This window comes from Salmo trutta, chromosome 4 (genome assembly GCF_901001165.1).
Source record: "Salmo trutta chromosome 4, fSalTru1.1, whole genome shotgun sequence".
Classification (NCBI taxonomy): domain Eukaryota; kingdom Metazoa; phylum Chordata; class Actinopteri; order Salmoniformes; family Salmonidae; genus Salmo; species Salmo trutta.
The window spans coordinates 23,370,065-23,380,370 of record NC_042960.1 but is presented as its reverse complement, the minus strand read 5'-3'; the positions used below and the strand labels follow the sequence as shown (position 1 = coordinate 23,380,370).

Genomic DNA, 10,306 nt, shown 5'->3' with positions numbered 1-10,306 from the left:
TGCTTCAATATAGCAATTGAACAACAATCCCAATTCAATTGAAAAATTTTCCTAATTGCAAAAGCATGCAACAGAATTTGGGTATTCCAGAAATGTAATTTACATGTAAATAAACATAACCCTGTTTTATGTTTTTAATACTGAAGATAGAATGCTCTGTGTGCCAGAGATGGTACCATTCAGCTTGTCTGGGGATGACAAAGAAGGACTTCAACAAAGCCAAAATAGAAAATGATTGTGTTACGTTATGTATCCGGTGTGTGCTTCTTTTCTCTCCTTCTCCTCCTCACAGGTGACAATCATCACTCCCCAATCAGTCATCAATCAGTACCCATTCAGAAGACACCTGTTCCTTTTCCCTCAACCTATCACAGCCCCTTTCCCTTGGTTTAAAAACCCAGTCAGTTGTTTTCTCCCCAGATCAATCTTTGTGTTCATTCTCTCAATCTCTCGCTCGGTGTCCCCCTCACTCTAGCTCTGTATTGATCGCGTTTGTTTTTGCAACTACATGTCACATTTGTCCGGTAATCCTGTGAGTGTTGTTTGACTGTTTGTTTGGTGGGAAAAGGGGGTACCAAGACAAGTCGCCCATGGGCATACATTACCCGTAGGAATACTGTGTCTAAGTACCCTAGTTAGAACTGGGCGGATCACCCTCTGTGTTTGGTTAGTTAGCTAGCTGTTGTGGAAATAGGCTAGTCTAGCTTAGGGGTGTTTTTGGCTTATTGTTTCTTTGCTTGGTTCTAGCTCAGCCCCTTTTCTCACACCCCTTTACCGTGTGTTTAAAATAAACCTTTTGACGGTAGATTTCAGTTGTCTGTGGTTTTTGGTTCTCACTGTTCTTTATCACTATTATAATTTGCAGTATTTATGTTACGGGTCTCGTGTCCCCCCCTAGACTGCTGGGCCAAAGGGATTCGTAACAGATTGGAAGGGGCTTCTTAGCTGTTAAATTAGAAATGTAGAAATAAATGACTACTGTGCCTTGTAACTACTTTAAAATGTGGAACTGTTGCACTAAAAATGCAAACATTGATTTGGCATACAATTTAATATCGTAAACATTGTACAACTTTATGTAAATATTGTCTAACTTCATAAAGAACAAATTGCACGTGAAATTAAAATTTCTTTAAAGTTATTGCAAATAAATGCATATTTTCACTTTGAGACAATCACTGAATTAGATTTCAAATGCAATATTTGAGATTTTATGTATTTCTATCAAATCAAAACTGGGATTTCTAGTCAAAGCAAAGGTTATAAAAGTATACTAGACATTAATAGAATAAATCATACCTAGTTTGATGGTTCTGTCAGTCTGTGAAAACGTTATTGATTTATATCTTTAAATGGCATTTTATGTATTTCTATCAAATCAAAACTGGAATTTCTAGTCAAAACAAAGGTTGTAAAAGTATGCTAGACATTTATAGATAAATCATATCTAGTTTGATGATTCTGTGACAAACGGTTAATTAGTTATTGATTTTGGCGAATGTCAATGTCCGACTGTGTGAATATAAAACCAACTTCGCCTCGGTTGTATGTCCATGCCCTTGAGAATCCTATTTCTGTTCATGCAAGGGTGCTTAAGGGGCCTCACTGACTCCTGCCTTTGCCGAGTAAATGGGCGCGTTCGAGAGGATCGCTTTTGTCTGGTCTGGGACCATAGTTGGTCACTGCCTTTAAGTGCGTTGCATTATGGGGTTAAAATATTTCCAACTTGCGCCTACATGTGGACTGAATAAAATGCATAAATAATGTGATCAAAGGTCATGAAGATTTGACTGCATGTTTTTGCAGTTGCTCTTGCCATCTTCATCCTGCAGCCATCGACTGCATTGTGGGATGCTCTATTTTCAACCAATCATTAGGATGTTTGTTTGACCAATGCAAATGTGACCAAAGACATGACTGAAACAGGAGCCAACTTCATGTAGGCTATACAGTTGATAGCCTATATACAAATTAATGTGATATTTCAGGCTTTCTGTCTCATTGATTGTACAAGGAACACGCATATGAGTTTAGTTTGTGAGTGTGATATGTGGGTTGGAGCCATGTTAATTTCGACATAAAGAAACTTATAAACAACGGCAAAACTGGCTTGTTGATCTGAGCCTTGCTGTTCAAAAACCACATTGGTGTCTGACTTCCGGATGCACCTCCCCCGACTTCACTCCTCGACTTTCGTCTACGGTAGGTTGCTTTCGCCTTACCAGTCAAACACTCCCATTATGTTCCATAGACTAAACACGCTTCTGGTGTTTAACACCTGTATGGCCTACTGAATAGTAGTTCAAATATACTTGTTTTGTAATAATTGCTTTAAGTTTATCTATTGGCTAGTTGTAGGACTCGTGCTTTGCTTTCCAACTGATGCATGCGTATTCCGTCATTTATTTGGGGCAATTAATAATGACAGTGGATGCGTGCGTCATTTCTTGAACAGGCCGGTAGGTGGCACTCGTCCATAGGTCATGCGGGGATCCTTTTGCTTTGCTGGCTTGACTACTTTTTTTTCTCCTTCTCCAGCGCTCAGTGCTCCATCTTCATGTGTGCGCACGGGCCCCGAAACGTGCACATCTGTAGCGAAGTGCGTGTAAAAAGAATGTTAGTTTTGCATAGTTGCTTGTATAGACGGTTGTTGGTATGGGTTGACACATTCAGTTGGTGAATGAGTTGTAGGCCTACATGAACATTAAGGGTATCCATCTGACTTTTCATGGTATTTGAAGTGTAATTTTTTTGTCTTCTCCACTACTTCATCTTTCCACTTGATTTATTTTCCCACTGAACTTTGTCTGGGTCACTGAGCTGACCCTTATTTTCACATGTGTTCTGTCCTGTCACATTTTCTCCCCTCCCTCCCCTCATGTGTGTTCACTTGCCCCTCCCACTAACACGCTCCTCTGCACTCTTCTCACTCTCTTCCTCTCTCTCTGGCACACGCAACCCATAGGCATACAGAGGAGAAACTGACACATACACAGCAACTCTACAGACATGTCGGACTCTGAGACCGCCGTTCCTACTGAGGCCCCCGTCCCTGCCACATGTGCTAGCATCAAGGCAGACCTGGACAAATGGTGAGTGTCTGTACGGACGGATGTGGTTTTCTGTTTTTGTCCGCCATTGCCACCGGGACCAACGTCTCCAGGATGCCCATCCATGGCTTCCAACTCATTGGATGGACATGGCAAAGCCGCAGTGCTTCTAGTGCTTTTCACTTGGAAGTTCCCAGTGTCTCCAAGTGGATTTCAGTGTTGAGTTGTGTTTTAATTGAAGTGACTACCCTCCCCCCGTCGCTTGGAGGAAGGCTATAACAGTGCATGATGAGTTGATGTTTGGAATCCTTGGTTTGCGCCATGATAAAATGGTGGAGCAGTTGAGTAGGGCAGTGTATGATACAAAATTCAAATTTTCTAAATGTAACTGAATATAAACTGTCTTGGCAGGTTGTGGGGGGTTACTATTGTAGTGTATTGGGGGGTACGCACGTAGGGGTCTTCGGGTCAAAGCACGGCAGTCTCTCGCACACGCCTGATCGAAGGCAGGGAATTTGCCTACAACATGTTCTCTCCTACTTGCTCCCCACCCACCCCTGTCCCCGCTCAGCTTTTCTGGCCTTGCTGTGTCGACAGCGCTGAGTGAGCGTTAGCCAGCGCTAACTCACTGCTTCATTGTCCCGATCTGTGTGCACCTTTCCTCTGTCCTCCCTCTGCAAAATTAGTGCAGAGTGAGATTGTTGTGAGTTGTATCTCTAGAAATGCGTAGAAACCTGGATGGTTGGGTTGTGTGTGAGGGCTCAATGACAGTCAAAGCCCGGTTCAATGGCTGATGTAACGCGTCTACTCAAGCCGTCAGCGGTTTTCAACTCTGTCTATCTTCATTGACATTTCACCAAACCTAGATGCATTTTGACCCTTGTGTGTTGTTGCAGGGTTTGGAGCTAGGCTAGGGCCTGGAGTGTCCCAGGCTGTATAGGTCAGATAAGTCCAGACGGGTGTGAGGGATGAGATAAGGATGCAGGTTTTAGGGGGTGGTAGGTTGCAGGGCATGCTAGGGATGGGCTAGGTTGGCTGCTGGTTGTAAAGTTTTGTTTTAGTAACATTTTCAGGGTGCCTATAGCGGTCTTGAGCCATGGTGAATTGAATGTCATCGAATTGTTGTATGCCACCTTTTAATGAATGGACTGTAGTGTTGATACTCGTTGTAGGCCTCTTATAGTTCACTTTGCATTAGATGCCCTTTATCTCAGTATTTATACTTTTAGAATTTGTCAATGTTGCATTAGAAACTAGATGAAGGCTTTCTCAACACTTGGGTCAAGCACAATTGTTTTGTACAATGTACAGCGCTTTGGTCTATGCCACAGTAAATAACATCTACTTTGAAGTTTAGTCAAGGGCCTTGTGCTGTTATGGTGAAACTTTTCAGGACACTTTGTTTACCTTACAGTCAAGGGTTGTACCGTTAACCCTCAGGCCAGGGTTCTACTGTTAACCTCATGGTTCTTGGTTTGTCATTGATGGGCCCAAATGATACTGTATCCTGTAACATGGTCCACATGATGGCAGTGGACTTGCTGAAGGCAGCGTAGCTAGCTGTACCAGAGGGCTGACTGAGTAATGTATAACAGGACGATGTATTTATAGCTCCACTCTTGAATCCTAAATAGTCATGCATGGGTTGGTGTGTAAATGTCCAGGATCCCATGGCTATAGTTCATGATCATGTTTTTGACTTGCCGTTGAACCTGAAAAGGTATATATTTTTAAACGGCCTTACACGATGCACAGCTGACTGCACTGCAGCCATCTTGGCTGGCTTGGCCTGCCCTAACATGTCACCTAGAAATACATGGATTAGTTGGAGTCACCACCTTGACGCCTTCAAACGCAAACAAATTTCATGTTAATTACACCTGTCTTATCCTCGGATATCCACAAGTACACATGCCTTAGGGTCTAGAGGTCATTTTGGTAATGGGCCAAACAACTCCTCTGGAAAGTACTTTGAGCTTGTGGACCCGGCCTAAACATTCTAGAACCTGCGTTGACTGACATTTGAACCTGTGACAAGGTGTTTGTGTGCTTTGTAGGTGCCTTACTGATGCCCCTGTTATCTGCAGTGCGTAGCGTATCCCCTAGTCAGGACATTGAGATGTATAGATTATACATGTCAATGTATGACTTGGATACCTAACTGCCGCTTTAAATATTAATATTAACCATGTTACAGATGTCTACTACCTGTGTGGGTCCTGCTGTGTACTTTGAAATTTGGTTCTGTAGTAACTCTGTAGTAACTTTGGTAGTCTAACTGAGTAACTTGTAAGCCAACACCCTAGCCTTCCACACAGACCCTGGCCCCTGGCTTGTATGTAGACGTGTGTGTGCTTGCTCTGCTTGACTGAAAATGTGGTTTACTTGATGGAATCTAGTGTTACTGCAATTTGAGACCCCTTAGCTACAACAGGGCTCCAACTGGAAATCAACCAAGTCATTCGCAGTAATTGTATTTATTTTTATCATAGCTTTGATCTTTCTTCTCCTCCTGCTCCATAGATAATTATTCTGTCACAAATTACACACTTTTCCCTATTTGGTGCACTTATTTTGACCAGAGCCCAGTGAGCACACAATATAGGGAATAAGGGTGTTATTTGAGACTCAGACAATGTTTGTATTGGTCCTAGAATGATATCCCTATCATTGTAGGCCTGCCCTTAGTTCCCTCTATTGTTCACTCGCAGGTGTCCCAATGCCATTGAACTCTTCAGCGTAGTGACTTTAGGTCGCTCTTAGTTCCCTACTCAGACAGGCCCAGTAACCAACTTCAAAGCTGTTCACAAGCTAGATGATATTGGCTCCGTGTCCCTACTCTCTTTTCTTTAGTATACTGGCCTGGATGGTTCCCCCCTCTTTGGTGCCCTTTTCTAAGGATCCCTTATTTTCCATTAGGACAGCCTAGTTATACACATTCTATACACAGTTTGCACTCACTATTGAAGCTCAATTCAGATTATACTGTTGACCATATTATATTTAATACTCCAAACCAATGCTTTTTTTAGTCTGAGTTTTGCAAACTTTATTGATAGTCAGAATTGAGCAGGAGTTCCTTTAAGGCACTAACAAGGGAAAGATTTGGTGAAGTGGTAAAAGCCGATGCTGTTTGATTGTGAGGCGCTATACAAATTTGACAGTCATAAGATGGGGACTTCAAATAGGCCTATGGCATGTCCAGGGAACTGAAGCCTACTGTTCAGATGGGTTAAATGGAAACTGAAATCTGTACTATAACCTCTCACATAGCCATAATATTAACTCATGCAGAATTAAGCATTTCTTGCAGTAAAATGATACACCAAATGTAGTCAAAATTTTGACTCGGGTACAGGAGTGGAGAAATATGGTTTATTTATTTTACCATCTTCAGAGAATGTGTTAGATACCGTCTGTAGAGATGCTGTCTTTATCAGCATCATAAAAGCTGATTTAGTACTTCAAACACAAAATATGCATCTAAACAGAACTGAAATCTTATCAGAAACATGTTGGGTTGTTTTCACATCTTTCTACACTGAACAAAAATACAAACACAACATGTAAATTGTTGGTTCCAAGAAGCTGATGTAAACAGCATGATCAGGTGCAGGTGCACCATGCGCTGGGGACAAAAGGCCACCATAAAATGTGCAGTTTTGTCACACAATACGACAGATGTCTCAAGTTTTGAGGGAGCGTGCAATTGGTATACTGACTACAGAAATGTCTACCATAATCCCCCTTCAAACTACGTTTTTGTGAATTTGGCAGTACGTCCACCCACAGCGAGTGGTTTTCTGATGTCAACATTGTGAACAGTGCCCCATGGTGGCGGTGGGGTTATGGTATGGGCAGGCATAAGCTGCAGACAACTAACACAATTTGCATTTTATCGATTTGGCAATTTGAATGCACAAAAATACCACAATGAGATCCTGAGGCCTGTTGTGAGGCCCATTTAAAAATTAAAAAAAAAAAAAATAGGTATCTGTAACCAACGGATGCATATCTGTATTCCCAGTCATGTGAAATCCATAAATTAGGGCCTAATGGATTTCAATTGACTGATTTCCTCATATGAACTGTAATTCTGTAAAATCTTTGAAATTGTTGCGTTTATATTTTGGTTCAGTATATTTCCTTGAAACCAATCAAACTGTGGTTATGGCATGTTCTTCCCACTCCCTAAATGTATTTGCTCTGCAAAAGATGCAGAGATTACAGAACTTTACCAATGTCAACTAGAGTGAAGCATTCTATTGATTTTATGACATTCTGGTGAGCAAGGATTTATTTAGTCTTCTAGGGCAACATATAATGACAGAAGCTGCATGTATCTAATTACAGGCAAGTTGACTAACAAATAGCCTACCAAAATGTTGGAAATTATAAGCAAAAACATATCTAAATCGGGCAAAAACAAATGTTCACTTTATCACATATAGTCGGGCGGTTACGGGTGGGTTATTAGCAATTGTGGTTAAACAAACCACTGACCTGTGCACAACTAGTGGCCGGCCGACAGCCCTAAATAATTCACATCTTAATTTCCTGATTGTAAAAGGCAGTGTTTCCACCAGTCCAACCACCCAATCGGTCATCCTCCTCCCATACAAACCCAGCCCTTGCCACCCTACCCTCTTTAATTTGCTCTGTGATGCGCCCTAAAGTGTCGGTGCCCATTGCCATGCCAACATGGTGGTGGTGCCGTAACGTGACTGATGCCCCCCACCCCCTGGGTGATGTCACCAGTTCGCTGCCCCTGCAACCTCTGACATCCAGAGGTAACACTCTGCAGCAGATTACTCTTGTATGTTGATCACTCAATCCTAAAATGTTAACTTGAAACTAATATTTTATGTACAGTATATTCAAACCCCCAAAGTTCTCCCCTTGGTTCATTCACAAAGGATTCCCCCATTTGTTTGTGTGGAGCTTAAGATGGAGAGACAGGGGAGTTCTGTTCTGTTCAGGCAGCATTACATAACGAAGCCTAATTGGTTTCTTTGGTTGACGAGGCCCCGGGCTACAGTTGTGGGGCACCCAGACCCAGTGTCGCTCTTATAGTGGCAGAATGAATGTGTTTCTATCATCCCTCTTTCCCCTCCCTCCATTACAGTTCAATGTCATTTGATTATTAAAATGGCTGTGTTTATCTCCCCTGCTTCTCATAGTAGGTTTGGTCCAGTCTTTAAGCACTTTCTCTGTGGTAAAAGCAGGGGATGTTTATGGTGGATGGATTATCTGGCCACACAGCCTCAGGGCCAGGTCCTCTGTGCTGCTGTTGGGTCATCTCTGCTGCCTCGCATCACTGCCCCACCACCCTCTCCATGCCTCTTCCTACCATACACACGTACACTCTTATGCGTTTCAGTGACTCACTCGACACACACTACACAAACGACCTTTCTTCAAACCTGTAGCAATCGGCTGCATAAACCTTTTTAATCTGCAGAGACCAGCTGTGAGTTACATCATAGAGATCAGCCCAGCGACAAGGGGATGTGGGGGAAGAAGAGGCGTGGAACCAATGGGAGAATGGTGAGGTAGTGTGGAGTTGCAGACAGTCATGTCAGTCATTCCATCCCCTCCTGCCGTCTCTGACCATCACCCTCCTACCCGGCCTTTTCGTCATCTGTTTTGCATTGTCACGCAATCACTCTCCCTAATGCCCACCTTCCCTCACAGATGGGTTTATCCCCATCCCTCTCTCCCCGCCGTCCTCTCTTCCCTCGCTCCCTTTCGCCGTATCACCCTAATGCGTTGTGTCAGTGTCTGCCCGCTGTTTGGTGCCGAGTTCCTGAAATAATCTCCCTCAACACTCTCCCTGTCCTCTCTAGTGACCAGTCTGCCAACACTTTCTACCTATGTAACCAGTTCACTCCTTTAGTGAGGGCAGTGTCTGTCTGTAGGACCAGTCTGACTTGGTTCAATCTGAGGAATACCAACATTGTTTAGAAAAGCTCATACTAAGACAGGGTAAGCCTAGGACACTTCCAGGCTGACAGCTTGACACCAAAACATCTTTAGTTGAGTTGACCGGGATCATTTGGTGCTGAGCTCGATGGCCAACCTATCTAAATGCTTCAAAGATCACTATTGGCTCCATAACTGTCAAACTGTTGGAGGAGAGGATCCAAGGTCCCTCCCTCAGAGGTCCTAACCATGTTGTGTTCTCTCTACAGTGTGAAGGAGGGGGGTGACTGTAAGGATCTGATGGAGGCATTTGCAGCCTGTCTGAAGAGTGCAGCGGAGGCGCCGTGAGGAAAGGAGGAGCTAGACTCACACGAAATGTAAGTTCACATGCAGGGGCGATGTGTTCTGATAAGGCTCCTAACTACTAAAGCCAACCTTTCTTTGTCCAGTAATGGACTCTCTGTAATGCCAAAGGAAATGCTTAGCTGACTATTGGGGCTCACTCATGGAATGTGAATTGAATAGCCTGCAGGATCTGGCTTATGGTGTAAACAACCCAATGGTGTGCCAGCCAGTCTATCCACTCTAGCCAGGCAGGCAGATGTTAAGCCAATACGACCGAAACTAATTCTGCACACTTTCTCTTGTTCACTCTCTCTCCAGGTCCAATGCACAGGGTCCTCCACGTTTCCCAGCATTCCCTTCTGCACATCAAGCACTGGGCTGAATGATACTGGTGGTGTTCGGCGCCTGGCAGAAACCATCCACCTCTTTACCTCCCTCACCAACCCCCCTTGAAGCTTAAATGGTGTCTTCTGATTTATGCCGCTGCGCTGCTCCCACCGTGGCTGAGTACATCCATTGGTAGACAATTCCGGAGAGCCTATGGGTTTTATGTAAATTGTCCACTTGAGATGCATACATTTAAATGGAATAATAAAGTCTAAAAGAAATTGGTATAACGTTTTGCCTCTTGCTTTGCTTCTCTTTTTGAATGTGATGTGAAATGTCATTCTTGGCTCTTTGAACAGTTTTGTAACCTTAATAGACGGGTTGGTTGTTTAGCAACACAACCAACGCGTGTGAAGCTATGGGGCAAAACAGACTGGGTTGGTGTAGATTGTTGACAACATGTAAACACTGTTTCATCTCCAATGTTTATTGAAAACAAATGTGCACTTGTATCAAATATATTGTTAATTTTTGGTTAGCTAGCAAGCAAATTCTTGCAATATTAGCATAGATGTGACATCAGTTAACTCCTCAAAACAAGACCATGGTATCAAGAACTAGCTGAAACAAGCCCCTGACGATTCTCCACATGGAAGCTTATT

General features: G+C 43.2%; 1 long non-coding RNA gene across 1 annotated transcript; it reads left to right on the top strand.

Moving 5' to 3' along the window:
- Window positions 1-2,916: 2,916 nt before the first annotated feature.
- Window positions 2,917-9,934, top strand: LOC115192089 (uncharacterized). The gene is made up of 3 exons (XR_003877873.1): window positions 2,917-3,092; window positions 9,242-9,349; window positions 9,636-9,934. It is a non-coding gene; the product is annotated as an uncharacterized LOC115192089 (long non-coding RNA).
- The last annotated feature ends 372 nt before the right edge of the window (window positions 9,935-10,306 follow it).